The sequence below is a fragment of the Buteo buteo genome, chromosome 1, assembly GCF_964188355.1.
Source record: "Buteo buteo chromosome 1, bButBut1.hap1.1, whole genome shotgun sequence".
Classification (NCBI taxonomy): Eukaryota; Metazoa; Chordata; class Aves; order Accipitriformes; family Accipitridae; genus Buteo; species Buteo buteo.
Genome location: NC_134171.1, coordinates 51,602,605 through 51,622,512, shown reverse-complemented (window position 1 = coordinate 51,622,512; position 19,908 = coordinate 51,602,605). Strand labels below are relative to the sequence as shown.

General features: G+C 39.6%; 1 protein-coding gene across 8 annotated transcripts in view; it reads right to left on the bottom strand.

The window, feature by feature from the left end:
* Nucleotides 1–19,908, bottom strand: part of CCSER1 (coiled-coil serine rich protein 1) — a 735,482-nt gene that overhangs the window by 675,024 nt on the left and 40,550 nt on the right. For all 8 annotated transcript variants that reach the window (XM_075030636.1, XM_075030670.1, XM_075030654.1 and 5 more), the window contains exon 2: nt 1,375–1,444. The gene's annotated coding sequence lies outside the window, so the exon portion shown is untranslated. The remainder of the gene's footprint in view (nt 1–1,374; nt 1,445–19,908) is intronic.

The window sequence follows — 19,908 nt, the reverse complement described above, 5'->3', positions numbered from 1 at the left end:
TGATTTTGAGACATGTAGCTCTGGAAAAGTCCCTTAACGAGCAATATAAAAATGAAAATAAGCAAGCAACATGATTCAGACTCTGCACACTAGGAAGGAAAATATCTTCTGTTTAGAACAACTGCTTAACATGGCTGCTGAACCAAGCCCTCCTACACCATAGCACAACATGTGAATGTATTCCCAAAACACAGCACATTTACATCTGAATACAAAAACATCTACCGATCTCCATATATTCTAATTTTCATATACTCCTTGATCTTTTTGTTTGTTACATAATGAAGTTTTCAAACTGGCACAAACTAGTAAGTTAAAAGCCAGAACAGGGACACTTAAGCTACTGTTCTTACCAGCTTCTGTGAATTCTCGTTCATACCCGAAATACGCATACTTGCTCAACACTGAATCTCTTTGCATATTTGCAGCTCTCCTTGTATTTTCATGAATTTATTTTCCAGAAATGGAATATGTTCTTTGATTATTCTTCTTCAGAAAAAAAAGACCAGAATCATGTCAGATGAATTCCAACAATGGTATTCAGATTAAGCAACCTTATTTTGAAACCTTGAAAAGCAACCTTTTGAATCCTGGTGTAGTACATCTACTTGTTATTCTTGTGGGGATATGCATAGATGGCATAACCAAGATATGGATAGAATGAATCAGGAGCAAGCACACACTGTCGAGAAGTCTCACCAGGATGGTGAGTATATTAATACTTAGCCTCGTAGCTCTCATTAGTCCTAACTGTCAACTGCATGTGTTTGACAATAAGCAGTTGCTTTGCACTTGAAATCACACATTTAAGCAAGTATCCTGCCTGCAGACTCTCTCTGCACACTGTAAAAACAGTCCTAACAAAATGACATAGAGAGGAGTTACAGTCCACAGAGCGGAAATGTTTGGAAGTAATGAAGGAGAGCTCTGTTGCCGGACAGCAAACTGCCAGCTTCAGAGCAAGCAAACGAACCTCTCCACTTAAGCGGAGCAGGATGTATTTTGTATGAAGTTTCTAGAACTTAAAGTGTTACCATGAAATTGAACTACTGACAGCACTGTGCCATCTGCCAGCTTGGATGAGATATGCAAAAGTATCTGATGCACAGCAGTCTTAACTAGTCAGTCTTACTGAGATCTTTTGAAAAATCACAATTCTGTGTAGAGGGACAATGAGAGCTTTTAAAAATCTACTATATCTGACTACTGCTAACATAGGCTGTGGCAAAAAGCGGCATATACTTCATGAGATAATTTCACAGAGTATTACATTCAATGCCTTTATGCTCAGTGATGACATAGGATGGCAACAGCAAATCTCACTCATTTTCTTCTGTCAAAAGCATATGTTACAAAGGCAAATCTCATACATACCACGTGCAGGAGATGACTAAGAAACGAGGTAATAATCCTCCAGCATCTGACAGGGACCAGACAGTGTGACCTAGTAAAGGAAAATACTGAATGGAAATTAAGTCTTTTCTTAAAAAGAAAAATGCTGTTAAAATAAGCTTCAAGATAGTTTTTCTTCTTCAATTGGTGACAAAAGTATCTAGTATTAAAAAATAAATAAATAAATAAAATTGAGCTTATTATTTCAGAAGCTAATTATTATTTGGATTAGATGAGTGCCTGCAGGTCCTGTCTCAGGCACCCTATGGTACATGATACACCTACATTTAAGAAAATGTGGTCCATACTTCAATGGGTTTACAACTCAAATACAAATCAGACATCTGAACTTAACAAATGAAGGTGCAAGATGAAATTAAAATAATGGTATAGCAACTACAGTTATTTTGTCATGCTATGAAGTTGTCTATTGTGGTTCTAAGTTAGTCTTACAAACAAGAATTACACATGACATAGACAGCTCATGGATTTCAGTAGAAATCAGTCTTCCTTTTCCTCTGCCTTAACTTAAGAGATAATACAGGTATTTTGTAACTTTTTTTAGTTAGCCACAACCGCTTCTTTCATGTTACATTAAGTTCTCTTCTCATCACTTATAATTCAAATTAGGACTTCTTAGGTCTTCTATGGTCAACCAAAAGGTTTAACAAAATACAGGAGATGTCTCTTGGTTAGCACACCTATTGGTCTTTATCTTCCTATCTGCATTCACTGAGTACCTGAAGTCAGTGGAGTATCACTAAATTTCCTGTTTCTTCCCCTCACTGACTTTTGCCACCCATAAAATATCTTCTGTACAGACCACAGTCCCTGAGGGATTCCAAAAGTGTCCCTTCAGACATTCTTTCAGAGCCTTTAATTGTCTATGTTGCTTCTTAGTCAATGCCCAATTATCAAATCAATTAAAAAAACCTTTGTAGTTGTTTTACACCTATGAAATTTAAATTTTTGATACATGACCTTTCAAAAACTTGCATCTTATCTTTGTCTCTCTCGTTCTGCCTTCAACCTAGCTGGAAAGTGGATGGAGTCCTTCAACTTCCATCATATGCTGAAAATTACACTATTGCTGTATTACTTTTCCTATAACATCATCAATAAAATTAACACCTCTGCTTTAGTTCTAAATTCCTGTCAAGCAGGGCAGAGATTGCACTCTGTGTCACCTCTTAAGCTCATTACTGTTCTAATAATTATGTCCAGGGTTACAACATTTTTTGGCTGTGGGCCAAAGGCTGTTCTGTAAAATATTATATTGCATTTTCTTTAAGTCTGTTCTTTTGATCCAATCACAAACTATTTTAGAAGAGATGGCTAGCTGAAAAATAGTTGTAGCTCCAGGGAAGTCAACTAACAGTAGCCCTGATCATCATGAATTACTTTCCCTTTGTTACATACACACCATAAACACAAAACACGTGATTCTTCTCCCTGCTACAATATTAAATACATTTTCTCTGATTCCTATGGTCAGGTCTCAATTTCTCTCTTAGATTTGTCTCTGTCCTGCAATGGGGCAGGACATGGCTTTTCTCATGTCAAGACTCTACTTGACTGCTTTTATGCTCTACCTCGTCCTTGGCTCAGAACTCTTCAAGTTCTTCACAATAAAAGTCAGACAGAACAGACACGTACAACATTTTTACAACAACTGGAAATATGATCATGCAAAATATTTTATTGACGACTTCTTCCAATTAAACTTTTGTTAGAACACTGTACGTATTTGTGCCAGGGTGTGCCAAAAGGCACGCGGAGGTGTCTGGGTTGCACCAGAAGGCACTTGAAGAACCCTGGGGCACCAGGAAAGGGGCAGGACCACTCCAGTGTGCTCCGAGAGACACACAGAGGCCCCTAGGGCACAAGCAAAGCTCAGACAAGGCCTGAATTCACCCACCAAAATATATACAGGGGCTGTTCAGGTCTATGTAAAGGCACACAGGGAGTTCTGGGGTACCCCAAAAGTGGTGCATAGCACGTGGGCCGCGCCAGGGCCACACTGGCCGGGTCAGGGCCCAGTGTGGGACCCACAGCCCTCGGCAGCAGAGCCCAAGGCTCAGCCCAGAGGCATGTGGAGGGCAGCCCGTGGAGGGCAGCCCTAAAGCACCGCTGAGGCTCGGGGGCAGCCACCTACGTACGAGTACGCAGGCAATACCCCTGCCCTGGCATGGCTCCTCCTCAGTGAGCGCTGGGGAGCACAGCCCAAAGCCCCTGGGGCTCAGGCCCACCCCCCCAGTGGGGAGACAAAGCAGCAGGCTGAGATATCGGATGCTCGGACCCTCCGTCCTTGCCTTGACCTTGCCCACCTGCTGGGTGCTGGTCAAAGGCTCATGACATCACAGGGCATTTGGTGACAGCATGGTGGGTGACAGCTCACGCCATCACCTCACATTGCACAGGCACTGCTGGTGACAGGCTGAGCTCGGCTCGGGGTGACGGCGGGGGACAGTCTGTGCAGAGATCGCAGCTCGTCAGGGAGCAGCGCGATGCTCAGCCTGGGGCTCTCCCTGGTCCTCGCTCTCTGCATGGCCTCTCTCTTCCCCAGCAGCCTCGGCCTTTCCAGCCGTCCCGCCTGGGCCACAGTCATGTGGGATGTGCCTCCCCAGGACTTGGAGCAACAGGGCATTGGCACAGGGAGCCAGTGCTCCTACCGGCCCTGCCCAGCAGAGCAGCTTCAATCCTCCTCTGCCCAGCTGGGTATAACCCTGGGGTCCCTGGAAATGGCCTGTTTGAGATGCTCAGGCCTGTGCCTGCTGCTCAGCGGGGTTTTGCTTGTAAGCTGCCTCTGCAGAAAAGCCAAGAGACACCCAAGAGAGGTGAGTGATGGGGGTCAGGCAGGTGGGATGGTGCCAGGTGGCTGGGAGCCAGGACCCACCAAGGCCTTGAGCCAACAATACCTAGGACAAGAACTAACAGCCCATGTGAAGAAGAAAGCCTGGGCAGGCGCCAAAGGTCCTCTGCCTGTTCCCCAGCCCTTTGCCCAGCCCCAGGAGGCAGAGGTGGGTCTCGGCAACAGAGGAGGAAACAAAGACAGGCTGACCCACAAGGGGAACAAGACAGAACCTGCCTGAGGTCATCTTCACACAACCTGCTGCCTGGGGCAGCCCATCCAGGCCTGAGTTTCTCCAGGACAGGCCAAGCCCAGCCAGAGAGGTCTCAGCCCCCTGAGGCCCCTGCCCCTTTCACCACACTCCCTGCCCTGTTGTTTCCAGGAGATGGGCCAGACACCCTCAGTTTCTCCAGGGTCATCCTGCCAGTGTGACTGCTCCTGTAAGAACTACGAGCTGATCTGCCAGCTGAAGGAAAATCCTGACTTGATGAAGAGGTACCTGAGGCACCTGTGCCACTGCTACCTGCAGAATAACATTCTCCAGAGACAAGAGAAGAAGCAAATGTGAGAAGACTTGGAAGAAGAGGAGACACATTCCTCTGCTTGATCATACACCCACAGCTCCAGCAAGGCTCTGGGCAGGGTAGGACATTGCAGGGGATGCAGTGAGCAATGCTGTCCCTGTGCACTGGGACATCTCCAACAATAAATGTTTAATATGAAACCAGCTCCAAGCTATATGTAATATCAAATGAACGTTCAAAGATACAGAGGCAAGTTATTCTGCACGGGGATGTTGCAAAGTGCCTCCCAACCAAAGAGAAATCACATTTATGCTAATTGTTCAGGGTTCTCCAAAGAAAAAGCAGGAAACAAGGAGGACTGCATTATCAGCAGTTAAAGCACAGTCACAAAAATCAGAACCCTCCCCTACACTGCCTGTGAATAACATTATTCCTATAATTAGTCCCACAGGATTAAGTGAGGCTGCTCTCACAATCTAAGGTAAACACATCCAAATGCCTGCACAGACCAACACAAAATTTTACTTCTTACTAGTTCCACTGCCAAAACACCTCCTTTGTTCCTATCACCCTGTTACACATCCCTCTTCATTCACAGAGAACATGCTCTCATCCTCAGCCAAGGTTACAGATATTGTAATCGAGTCTTTGACCAACTTTTAGCCGATTGAAGTATTACTACAAATCAAAGCAGGGATTTGGGCACCCATCACTGTAACAGCTGTGACTTTCTACTGTGAATAAAGGAAAACCACCCAACTCAAACACAGGGGCACAGGAACCCAATGAATGAGAGAATGCAGAGACATAGGAGGCAAAACTGGCAGAAGTAGTGTTAGAGCTTGAGACCCCCTGGTCACTGGCCAAGAATGAACTGGTCAGAATCTGGTCTGAAATTCCATCGTTTTCAGATTTGGGGTATGTTTAATGAAGCCAGCACACTTCTAATGAGGTATGTACAAGCACATCTGTGAATTGGTTATGTGTGTATACAAGGAAGAAGTCTTTTGGAGGGACTACAAGATGTAAAGACCATTCCTTATACCACCATCATTCCCTGCTGTGATGTACCTATCTTGTAATGCAAAATTCACCAGCAAAAATATGCCATAGTGAATATTCCATTTGGAATATCACCAGAAGAAGAATTGTGCACTATTCATAAGGGCTAGCAACATATCTCTCAGGACTTCTGGACAGATTTTCTCAATACAACACAGTAGCTCTGCAGAAAAAAAAAAGTGTGTGTGTAGATATATATGCAACACATTTTGGTTCTGAGCAATAATTTTACCATATCAACACCCTTCCGCAACTTGTTTCCCTGAGTTATTGCTGTTAATGTACAAGTTCATTATATATCAAGATTTTTAGTTCTACCTTGAGTTCAGTTATTTGAATCCTTCATCAATGCCTTCAGTAGTTCAGAGCAAGCTATGGGTCAGGATGAAGTTGAGGACTTTTTTATTTTAATATCTATTTTCTTATCATAATCCTATTTTCAGAGCTGAGTATTTCGAGATACATCCATTCCAGATGGTTTGAGAGAGAACACCATTACTAAAGACAGTTATTTCAAACAAGAAAGTGGCTGTCTTGTCTTCTGTGCAGGCTACAACCCAAAAGCACTCTGGTATCATTTTATATCCAATGGTCAAAAGAGTGAAAATTTGAAATATCACTCCCGAATACAACTGATACAGCTGTAACAGAAATATGTGTGTGTGGTCTTTCAAGGCCAAACAAAGGTTTCTGAGGGTAAAAGTCTTTTGAGTTTTGGGAGGTATTTTTGCTAGTAAGGAGAGTAAAGTACTGAAGTATGTGAAAGCAGGTTACTCTAGCTGAAAAGACAGGACACCATTTCTTAAATAAATATGGCTTTAAGAGAAGTGGTTTCATACTTGTAAGAGAGCTGGTTGTCTTCAAATCTCAAGCATAGGAGCTTCACTTTTTCATATAAAGAAAGTGATTTAGTTTTAGAAGAAAAGGCATGGAAGAAAAACAGATGTGTTTCAGAGCCATAGCTACCTGACTGTCCTGCAAACATGAAAAGCACAGCAGAAGTCAACAGATGCCTTTAGCAGACAGGGAAGTTAATGACAGAGCAACTCTCTCCCCCTCACAACAACTTCAGCTTCACTAAAACTGACCTTCATTAAACTGCACTTCTTTCTACTGATGGTCAGAGCTAAACCTCTGCAGGGCCAGCATTTCATGTTTGCATCTAATAGAAAGTCAGCTTAGATCAGCAGCACATTATTTGCATATTACTTGCACTTTTAACTCCTCCAGGGACAGCACAGAGGTTGGGCAAGGAAAAAAACCAAAACCTTTTGAGAAATAAAAAATGATCATTCTATGAATGCAGCAGTAGACAAATGCAGAACAGAGGTAATTAAGAACAAGCCCCTTAATTTTGGCGAACCTCATAACTGTACAACTCCAATGCCAAAATGAGGTCCACATCCCTAGAAGCAACTACTGGGTAGGTCCAGGGGCAAAAAACCCTAAGAGCATGGTGTACACTTTGGAATTAAATCTGACTGGGAGAAGATCCGGTACTGTGTCAGGAACTAGACCAAAGTGGGAATGACTTTGGAAGCCTACTCCTTCAGCTCCATTAGAAACAGCAAGTGAAAACCAAACAGGTAAGGCAAAATAATCCAAGATGCAACAAAGAAATCTATTAGAAATTTGTCCTCATACAAAAACCATGCCATCTGTTCCCATTTATTGCATTCTTGATAACTTTGTGCATAACAAAGAAATGAGTATTCAACCTTGACTCATCCTCAATTAGATGAGGGATAGAGATCAAACATCTACAGCCTGCAAAATTACTACCAAGGAAAGATCTGACAATTATTGATTGGCTTAAGCAGAATTAAAAAAAAAAAATAAACAAGTCATGGACTTATAATGCACTGTAAATGAACTGTAGAAAGAGACAATAACACTTTGTAAGGAATAGATCAAGTCTCACACTTGACAAAACTGCTAAAAGAGCTTTTGCAGTTAAAAAAAAATACTGCAAAAAAGGGAAGCCTTTTGCCTTTTCTTACAGCTTTGGTACTATTTTCAAGAACTTAAGAATCAAAGTCCCATAAGACTACATACATCTCTAGCAAAGGGCTATGCAAGAAAGTCATAAGTTCATCAGTTTTCCACTGAAGGAAATATTATACACATTTCTACACATTATACATGCATTAGACATTTTTCCATAGAACTGTAAGGCTGAATTAGAAAAAGGAAGTTAATCAATACATTCCTCGGGAGGCTATAAAGGCTAACACTATTCACAACAAACAATACAAGATTCTTCTTAGAGAACATGACTAGACAGGAACAATTTTAACTGACACTTAAAAATAAATCCTATTACAGCCAGTCAATCCCTTTCCACTTCCCACAGCATGGCTGATTCTAGTGGACTTTTGATTCAGATTATATTCTTCAGAGTACTCCAAGGCTGTGCTGATCTATCAAAACTTGCAGTGGAAATCTGGCTTTTTCCCCTGTTCCCATTATCTTGCATACTCTTCTGACATAACTTTGTACCCACCTTGCACCTCCTCAGTATTCAACAGTATTATAAAGCAAGAATCTTCCAGCAGTAGGGAAAACTGGAATTAACATCCAGTATCTGGAATTCCCTTTATTAATGAAATATATAGTATTCAAAAGGGGTAAAGAGACTGACGAGACAATGTCTTTCAGCACTGCCTCCAAGGTGGTACCACGTCATTTAACAGATGCTATGCCCCTGGGCAGCTCCCTATCAACCCTGCAGCTGTGGCTGTCTTTGCAGAAACATTAGTCTTCAAGACACCTGTGGTGTCCCCCTGCACATCTATGGTGCCTTGTGTGATCTTGGGGAAGTCACTTAGTCATTCAAGCATTAAAATGGAGAATCCTTTACAGGGTTATTGAAAAGATTTCATGCAATGTCTATATGAGAGCCCTAAAACCTTTATGTGGCAAACCTTTCTGGAGCAAACAGTGGGGACAAATAGCACCAAAAAGAAAAACTGCCTTACAACTGGAACACAAATTAATTATGAATTATTTTAGTATTATCCCAAACCCTCAAGTGAGAAAGTTCTGTTGCTAATTGTTAGACTGTACATCTGCCGTTTGCCAAGAACATATGGTGCAATTGTAACAGGAACTGCTGACTAAGGGAATACAGCACTTTATTTGGATAATAAAGCATAACTTGAGAAGCACTTGCATTGTTCATCATCTTGCACTAAGCATATATAAGTTGCTCTACCATTGAGTATCAGGATTTGGGCACATGTTTGCATGGCCCTGCTTTGAACTGTTCACTCTATATCTGTATTTTTTCCTTTCTGAATATATAGCTAGGACCCAAAGTCACTCAACAGACCAAATAATACAGGAGTAAAGGACATAGCTCACTCTTTGGGTTAGTTGGCAATAGTGGGCTAACCTCCAGAGAAAATAAATATTTTCAGAATTATCTTTGTTTTGATAATTTTTTTTTTTTTTAAAAAGGTGTCTGGGTGACAGCTCAGACTTATGATCTGTCCTGAAAGCCTTAACTGTACTCTACAACCAAAATATGTCCATCAAAAACCTGCTAACTAATTTGTGTGTGCTAACCAATTTGAAATGTATGAATGAGTGTAAATGAGTTCATATTTACTTGAACTTCTTATTACTCCAATCCTCTACTATCACCCATTCTTCAGCATGGAAGACACTCCTGTGTTTATTTGAGCATGTGAATCATCTAATCTGACATAAAAACGAGTACACATATTGGATCCTGTGGATTAGTCCTACTGTGTTTCATCTGCTTTCAACAGACAAAAAGGATATTCAGCACCTCACTGCTCCTTTTACTAAGGCTTCTGTTGTCCTTACGTTCTTGCAATGAATTACAAAAATATACATTTACCTCTTATTCAGCTTTGACAGATTAGCAGCCTGAATTTGCCCAGCACAGGAATTCAGTGTTTCACAATTTATTGAATGAGGAAGCCATTAGTAGGTCAAAGCTCAGATGCTGGCGTGCCTGTTTAAAGTTATTTTCATTCTTATACAAATACTTCACAGGCATGCAATGCACATGGCACTTTCACACACTTGATTCTGTCTGATTTGAGGAAACCGTATGGAAGGAAATATTTGCAATATTCAGGCCAATAGGTTACATTAACTGTTATGGTCTCATCTTTATCCATTATGACTGCAGCTTTAAGAATCTCCTTTTATACAGAAGATCTGAAGAAAGTTACAAACAGAAGGCAGACACACACATGAAATGGAGAAAGCAGCCAAATACTCAGACTTTAAACTTTGCTCAGGAAGATGGCTATTAGAATACAAGGAATAAAATAGGTATTTTAGAAGGCAAATAGAAGGAAAATGAGGTTTAGGAACAAGGTTACTTAAAAATAGAGGTGGAGCCAAACTATCAAAGTATTCCTAAAGATATGTAGGAGATACGGTTGGACAGGCAATTCAAATTGTACTGAAAACATAACTGAAAGTTATTTAATATAATAGAGTATTATAGACAGTGTATTACAGCCCAACACAAAACTTTCAGCCCAAAAAAATAAAGCGTTGCTGGGAATTTCCACACCAAAGATACTGGTAAAAATCCAGAAGCCTAACACCAGCCTTTCCATAGCTGATTTTAAAGCTATTAGATATATCTGTACTTGCAATGCATCTAATCCATTGCTTTAATCCAGACCAACTGAAGTTACATGGCAATAGCAAATCGAGTGCTAATCCTACCTCTGATCAGCCAATTCATACATCACCTGCAATCACTAGACATGCTAAGGAAGAATAAACTGGGTTTTGAAAGAAGAGATTAGTCTATGTTTTTATTCCTCTCTGTTCCCACAACTCCTGCTCTGACCTTCTTCTCTTCAGGCTAGTTTATGCTGTGTAAAGTTTTCAAGGTGGGCATGGCAGCGCAAGGCACACACCTGCATGGCTACTCCTGGTCTGGCCCTGACACCTATCCATTGCACTAGCAGAACTCTTTCGCACCACGCCCAGGGACCTGCTCCAAAATGACTCCCCACCTTCAGCCTGTAGCATCTTTAAAAGACCTCTAAAAGCTTCACAAGTGAATAGCCAAAGTGACAATTATAATCCTCAAGCTCTGACAGACAGAAACAGAAATGACAGAAGAACTGACCAAACAGCACAAACCCAGGTTTCCCTCTGCAGTTTCTGAAGCTGAGACTAATATAAGGCAGCACAGTTCTGGAAAGGCAGTAAATGTAGAAGGCGTTGTAGCAAAGCAAAAGAAATCCCTTGAAACACTGACATTTCAGGGCAATATGGACTGTCCAGGCAATACCAGTATAATGTAACATTAGCAGCTCATACTGCTTCTGTGGAGATTATGAAAATACCAGATTTCAATACTGTCAACAGGAATGGTGAAATAAGTACGGCAGATCAAGTGAAAGACTTAGACAAGACATTATACAAGATGTATCTTTTTACACAACTAAGACTGTTTAATAGTTTCAAGAGTTGCTGTTGACAGATGTAAGTAAAAGGCAATGTTGAATGACAGAGGGGAAGGCTTGTAAGGTTGGCCAGGAGTACTTACTTGAGTCATTCCCCCATTTAGGAATGGGCTGTACAGGAACACAACACCTCATATGAAGCATTTCCAAGGCAAAAACTGGAAAAGAAGTTGGCAACAATTCCCTGATGCTCTGCTTTGGGCTACATGAACTATTTTGTCTCTTCATTTAAGGGAGGTAGAAATACTTAAGAGAAATAAAATCCCACAGACAAGCTCCTATTCCGATAACCTCTCTTTAAATTGCATGGGAAAAGCCAAATGGAAAGCGTTACCCATTAAGCTATAATTATTAATTTGGTCAGTAAAAGGTCAAATCAACCCATACTCTGAGAATGTAGACCACCCCACTATGAGGAAGGAGGAAATATTTATTCTGCTGACAAACACCTGAGCATAACAGGCCAGGTGCAGTGATGGCACAAAGGTTGCAAACAGCTAGAATGCTCCCAAGAGAGGATGGCCACAGCCATGCAACAAGAAGATAATATCGGACATCATCTGAAACAACATCAGATTGACAATCAGGGTCCTATGAAACTTCATCTGTAAACACAGTCCACAATTCACAATCAGAACTGCCTGAGGCGCAACAGGACATACAATAACAGACTGCATAACTCATACCACTTTATAAAAGGAAGGGTGAATTATACCTTGCTTGCCCATCTCCCCACATCATTTAAGGTTAATGTGTTATTGATATCACTTCCACTTCAAAATCAGGAGAAGATTTATTTTGGGCCCATGCTTTACAAGTTCAGGCACACTGAAGTCTATATGAAACAAAGATGTTAATTATCCAACAGTTTAGATTTTTATATTACATAGAAGACAATAAAATACACCAACATCTTTTGACCCAAAACCAGTATTTGCTAGTGTAACAGTGGCTATGACTGCCAGCATATTTGGGATGGAGTCAAAGACCTCAGGAACTAAAAGCATGGATTTCTTTAGAGCAAATCCTTTGTCTGCAGTTTGGTCTGGTAATCCATGCAGAAATTCAGGTTTTCCACAGATGGAATCTAAAACATATGCTGATCGCTGCACTTGCTAGAGGTAACTCCTTCACTCTGCCTCATGCAGAGTCTAAAAAATAAAAATTAGAGAACCAAAAAGCTCTCTAATTTCTTGTACTAATTATTTTAAACATGACTTCAACCAATATTAGTGCTTGGATATATAGGGAAGCAAATGCAAAACAGACAGTAAATGAAATCAAAGGTGCCAAGGTTTTGTCTAGACCAGAGATGAGCATCACATTTAGCAGCAAGCCCTCTGGAAAGCCTGTACTGGTGCAAGAGTCGGAGAACAGGCTCTAGATGCACAGTTTGCCTCATCAAAGAAATTCCATTGCCAATCACCGAGTGCTGAAAATAAGACCCACCATCTCTTTAGAACCAGGATCCAAGCACAGCAGAGAGCAACAGGAAGAAAACGCAGGCCAAAAAGTTAAGAAGCACAGTTCCAAACCGGAAGCACAGAAATCAGAAAAAAGTGAGGCTAAAGGTGGTGAGGGGGAATGAGGAGAAGAGATAAGGGCAAGAACATACCCTTATGACCTGGACATTAACAATTTTTGCTATTTTTCTAGTTTTATTTCAGCCACCTTCTCCATCATAGATCAGCAAAAGAAAATGAGCAACTCAGAACAGAATGCAAGGGAAAATAATCTGGAATTTGAATCCATTAAGTTTGCAAAGTAAGATGTGACAGCCAAACTGGTTTCAGAAATGAAGAACCTTCTCAGCCTCATGGATCATCACTGACATCTCAAAATAAACATTCTAAAATAACCCAGATATTTTACCTAGAAGTACTGAAACAAATTGAAAAAGAGATCTATTCTTGCATTTTTCTTGCTGTGATCCAGCACAAAAGGACAAGAAAGTTTATCCCACCACATTACCACAAAGGCTTGTCTGCTGATTAAGTGACCAAAGAAGTGGGTTTCTGCAACATCTTTTTTTGGTGCTGGTTTTATTGGCAAGCTTTAAATAACACCCCTCACACTACCACAACCATCAATACATGACAAACATAGAAACAGTAAGAAAACCGCACAACAGTTGTCTGTAAGTGGTTGTAGGGCACAGTGTAGCTTTTACTTTCATGTCTCTATCTGAACGGTAATTTTGGTGATATCAGTATCAAAGCACTAGAAATGACTGACTGCTATCAAATTGAACTGTGCAGGCACACACACTCCCTAGCACGTAAGAATCAATACTGTTATTTAGGTTAGCAACAACGAACTGCATACAGTGCTCCTAGGCTAGACTCCCAGGGTAAACACAGTTTTCCCACTGGCTTTTATAACAGCATAAAAGTGGCTGCAAGTCAAAGGTAACTTACTGATACTTCAGAGGTGTTTCTTCGGAGGGTTTCTCAATGACTTGATCTGAAGAAGCAGCTGCCTGTGAGAATGCAAGCCTATGGCTTCAGGCTTTAAGTCTTTATTAAGCATTTTCCAGTCATTTTTCCCCCAAAAAGAACATTAGCAGGAAAGGGTGTCCAGTAGCATCAAAACCAGATACTAGCACTTGTTTCCATTTATAACAGAAAAGAGACTTTGCATTATTAGACATTACAGCCATGTTTATGAATCTACTTTCAAAAAACAACTTGCTCCTTCCATCTCTAAGAAAGCCAAACAAATTGAAATATGTTTCAGTTAGCACTTAACTGCTTACTTTCAGGAAAAAAAAATACAATTTTTCTCATTTTTTACAAATGAAGTACTGCTAATTAAAACCCTACAATTAACAAATATCAAACTTTTTTTTTTTTAATATTGGTGAAGACTTCTTTACTTTTCCTGACACTACATCACTTAAAAAATAAAACTGACTATTTACCTGAAGTATTCTCATAGTGCCACGGATCAGTGCTTGAAGCACAGTATATATCTCAGTAGCACTGAAGTAATCAATATGATTAGCTGAACAGCCATCAGAAAAGCTGTTATTTTTAAGAAGATTAGCTCCTTGAAGACACATAAACACGACACTATCATGACTCATCTCGAATGCCTCGTTTACTACACAAAATTACTCTAAAAAAGTACTTTTTCATCCCATGTTGAAAGTACATTTTAAAAATCATAGGCAAACACAGATGTTTGTTTTTAGCAGCAATCTCTTCTATCTTTTTCCTGCTCCAAAAGTCTTGTTGCAGATGAGACTGACAGTTAAAGCTCAATTAGATCAATTCTTAGATGAACAATGACAAGAGGTTTCGTCGCTAACTCAAAATGAAATTTTTTTAGAAACAAAGTAATACAATCACTAATAATCACATATGTAAGTGCTAGTTGTTCATGTATGCATTTTTAAGTGCTAGCAAACCTAATTCTTAAATATCCACACTAAGATGTTTGGTTTGGCATTATCAGGTATGGTACCAGCAATATGTTCACGACCCAGAAAAAGAGTCCAAATATCAGCTGTTCCTTGAGACTGAAAATAACTGAGGTCTACCTAGAGCAATCAGTGCAACCCTGTGCTCACTTCTCGACAGCAGCTTACCTGGGGAAGCATTTGCTCCCCAGATGAACTTGCAGCACCAGACATGCAATGCCAGTTCAAGGCCCTTACCCTCACCAAGTATAACTTCATTAAATATTTTCTATAGTTTAAAGTAAACAAGTTGGAAAAATCTTTAGCTTATGACACAGAAGAATGGAAAATGGACAGACCTGGAAAAACTGGGTCACTGGTATATCAGTATTCCACACTATGTGGGCAAGTATTGCTATGAAGACTATAACCTACGCATAACTGAAATACCAGTGCTTCAAGGTAAAGTTTGCTTTAAAGACCATTTTAACAAAAAAGAACAATTACCATTTTTATTTTTAACACTGCTAATTATTCCTCAATTTCCCAGAATAACACTGGCTTTTATACCATCCAAGAATGAAATGTTTTTTCTTTCAAAGAAGCAGAGATAACTGCAAATGTGTTAAGATATACTTTCAGCAGCAGGCTACACAGCCGTAATGGTAGGAAAACACTGTTTCATACTTTAGCCAATGTGCTCACTGAGAACAGCAGATGCAAGTTGGCCCTGAATGGCACTATACCACTTTTCTACCCAGAAAGTGATTTTTGTGAGCCTGGGTTCGACAGCTAACACAGCAGCTCAACAAACTTGGGTGCTACCTTATTATTACAAGTTCTGTTAGAATCACTATAATTAAGGAACTGTCAGCAGTTTCATTAGGAATTCTTTTCCAGGGGTTAATAATTGAGGTGCAAAATTTGCTTTGGGATGGGATTTTGCATCTGGGTGCAAATGCCTTTTTTCAGTGCAAGAAAAAAAAAGGGGTCTGGGTTTTTCCTCTTTGAATATAGACAGTTACAATGCTTAAAAACATCTGAAAGCATTCTAAAATACAGTGCCTATAACAATCGAGCAGCACTTTCAGAGTTTTTAAGAAAATAATTCAATACGAATGTCTTACTGTGGTTCTGTGGACATAACATGGACAAGAGATTTATGAGATGTGGAGTCAGTTCCTGCCAGTGGACTCTCTTGTGACTTTAGGCAGGTAACAATGTCCCTGTGCTTCACCTTCCCTGTCTCTGGAAGGAGGATAATTGGCGTAATGATCTACACATGAAATGCGCTCACTGAAACCTAGGGAATACGCTGTGTAACTGACATGTCCTTTTTAATATAATATGCAGCTGTTGACCCCTTGCACATCTGCAGACTCTACATGATTCACATGCATATAGATGCTGTGCATATGACAAGTCAGGCCACCTACGGACATTCAATGTCAGCTTCATAAACATACCTGTCCCATGTAATCAATGAGAGGGCTAATATCAAGATCCTGATTATGCCTGAATGTCAGAGGCTTAATCACAGGAGTCTAGTGACCTTAATGCACACAATACTATAGTCTAACCATTTGTTACTACCCAGATAATTCTACCAGAAAATCTAAGTTGTTTAATCAAACATAAAAAAAAAAAAAAAAAAAAAAAAAAAAAGGTGAACAAGGCTTTTGTTTAGTCAAAGGTTTTCAAAGTTACCACTGTCGGTATTTATCTTTTGCCATCTCCCTAAGTATACCTGATCAGAAATCTGTGTTATAAAAACTGATCTTTTTAAATTCTAGAGAAGTTTTTGCCTCTTCTCAAAAGCAGAATCTCCCATATATGAAAGGTAAACTAACAACAGAACAGCTCTCGGAAGTAGCACAATTAGAAAAATTGCCCTACTTTCAAAACTCTGAACAAATTAACTCTTCTAGACAGTATTCACAGGCATACTTCTTCCCTGAGGGTTTATAAACAGAAGGACTCACATCAAGAGACCTGAAGTCTAATGCTGCAGTCATGCCATCAAACAGAATCTCAGGGCAGTTTGTGAACAGAGATATTGCAGTTATCAGTCTCTTCAACATTTTATTTTCTCTGCTTGACTTGAGTCACAGTCATTGAGGATTGTGGTATCACTATCCATGGCATAATACTGACCAGAAGAAAGAACCATTATATCTGTACAGGGAAAATGAGCTTTGGGCTTTAATCCTTGACACTACATTCACAATCACTTAATACTTGCAATGCTGCTTCTCTAACAGTATAATAGTACCCTTCCTAAAAAAATACAAAACAAACCAAAAAAAAAAAAAAAAAACCACCTCTGCTCCCTAAGTACTTGAGGCACAAGCTAAATGACAGCAGAAATCAGAACAAGTGAAATAGGTAAAATTAACACTTCATTGTATCTGTACCTCTTACAATGTACATACGTTCACGCTTCAGATAAAAAGAATAACATTTGCCTATAGCTACGGCTTCAGGAAACATGTAAAAAATTGCCTTTGAATCACTACTAGAATTACATTATTCCTTCAAACAAACAAAAACAAGAAAAAAAATAATTCCTCATTTAACTAAGTGTAAAGATAAAACACACACTTAAGTACTCCTTCCTACCACATAAGAGGATCTGAATATCCAAATTCCTGGCACTCTTCAGAAGCCTGGAACCACAGGAGGCAATCAGGGTAACCACCAGGTGGTATGACAGTTGGGGATGCTTTAATACATAAACATACCCCTGTTTTCCTTTACATCTCTACTTTCTCCTAACAGAGAGCAAGTACAAAAAAAAGAAAACAAAAATCTCACCTAAGGCACTCTTTGCAACAAAAATCTACCACAGGTTTATGTATTTTACTGAGTAGAGATCAACTTGAAACTAAATCCACAAGAGAGTCTAGTTTTAGAAGACTACGTTGAACTGATAATAAAATGACCACACCTCTCTCTCCTGAAAAAGCTGAAGGTCCTCTTTCTGTTCTCTTTTGATTGAAATGCCCATTTCAATATTTTAATAAAGTCTTGCTGATGTTAATATACCACTACATGATGAAGAGTCCTGCACTGAGACTGTGTGAACTATATTACAGAACCTGGAAAGCTATTACCTTGTTTGAGCCTCTTTAGCACTTTACCAACCATTGAAGGAAAATGGGAAGTGCACCTCCCAAAGGTCTTGTCGACAAGGAGCCAATGTCACCACACTGTCTCTCTCTGCTTGCTCTAAAGCAGAGTTAGCTTACAGAGTTTACCAAACACTAGATTTCATATTATAGTAAAACAAGATGACGCAGCAATTTACATGAATAAACCAAGCCCTCATGTTTTACAACTGAATTCAGATTCAGCTGACATACAGAATGAACTTTGAAAGCAATAAAGAACCTCCAATAAAAAAAAAACCCCACACTTAGAAAACCTGCACAAGGCCAGAGGACTACATTTTGCTACAATTTTAAACAATGTTTCAAGATGAGATAAAGTAAAGCAAACAAAACCACAACACTCAAACCTCAAAGTGCTGTTTTACAAACTACCTTGTAAAATCATCATCCATTCAAAGACTTTGCACAATTTTTTCATCCAAATGTCCTGGGTGGTTTGTAGGTGTTATCTAAGCCACACACCCAGATAATGACATTACAGAAGGATAAATTGAGACAAAAGATACAAGGTTCTCACTGATGGTCAAACATCGAAACAGTATCAGAGTTGAAAGCAGTTTCCTACTTTGGAATTTGGGGGAAGATTCCACAAACTTGGGAACTTCTAGCATCAAATTCATTCATTGTTAAAAATATGAGTAAAACTTCAACAATTGTGTGTACCTGTCTATGAGAGGATCTCCCAAGTTAAATTTAATTCTTGTGCAGCAAAGTACATGAAGATCTCAAATTTTCAGTGTTTTCTTTCTTCTAAAAACTAAGAACAAGTTTGCTGAATCTTATTCAGGGAGTGAAAAGTTCAGACAGCTCATTTAGTCCATTACAAACCTCATTACCAAATTACAACTGTAGTTTGAATGAAGGAATGGTCAATATGTACTGCTTGGCCTCTTCCGTAAGCAAATAAAATAAGAGGTCTATCTCCCTGAAATAAATGTTGATAAAGAAAATCCATACTGGCAAAGAAAGTTAATACACTGTGGATTTAACCAGGTGAAAATTACTGTATCTTTATTTTTTATCTGAAAGAAAATAAACCAATTATTTGCAGAATGAGTTGTCTGTAATTGGCATTAGTCAGCTGCTAAATCTTGTATGCTGCTTCACTCTCTCTTAGTAATAGATAGATGTGTATACTGAATACCTCTAAAAGTGGTAACTACTCAACTGTTCTAAAGAAGCAAATTTCCTAAAGCAAAATCTTACTCTACTTCAAATAAGAAAAAGAGCAAACCACCCCAACGTTTTACTGTAAATACTGTCATATGATACACATTCAAGTCACAAAATCTTGTAAAACAAGGAAACATCTTTTGAACTTAGTGGCCTCACCTGTATTTCTCTTAAGTTGTCTGTCATAAGATTTACTACAGAATTTAGCAGAACAGGACAGTATATGAAGAAATAAATTAGTGTAGTTGGAATCTTAAAAAAAGCCATGAAAAGAATTCTTAGAAGCAGAGTTTTAAATTTAAACATAATTTTTAAAATATAAATAAATGAAGCAGCAGGGTATGGAAAATTATACTGCTGCATTTCTGGTCCACACAAATTGGTATGCACACTTAATTATTTAGGGGTTTTTTTACAACGAAAAACAGTGTTTCTTGAACAAGTTCCACCAACTATAGTCTCTTTATGGCCACCCTAAAGGCAAACAGGCTAAGAACCATTCATCCGGGTTCCAGCTCCAGCCATTCAAAGGTGCTTCTGGGTGGTGCCAGTTAGGTTTGTAGAAATTAAAGAGCAAGCATCAGAAGCTCAGTCAGCAATCACAAGACAGTAAGCAAAAACAGCAGAGGTAGCACAAAGGCTACAGCTAAGAATCCTCCTAGAAGAACCCTGAGGAAAAGAAGAGGATTGGGGGGGGTGCGGGGGGGGGAGAGGGAAGATAATAAGGGAAAATAAGTTTTGTGGACAAAAGTAAGCTTACAGAAAGGAGAGTGAGGAATATTAGAAGAGACAAAGGCTAAGGCATTTGAGAGAGAAAAAAACCTTACTGCTAGCAGAGAAGTGCAGAGACAGAATTTTGTTTTCCTCACTA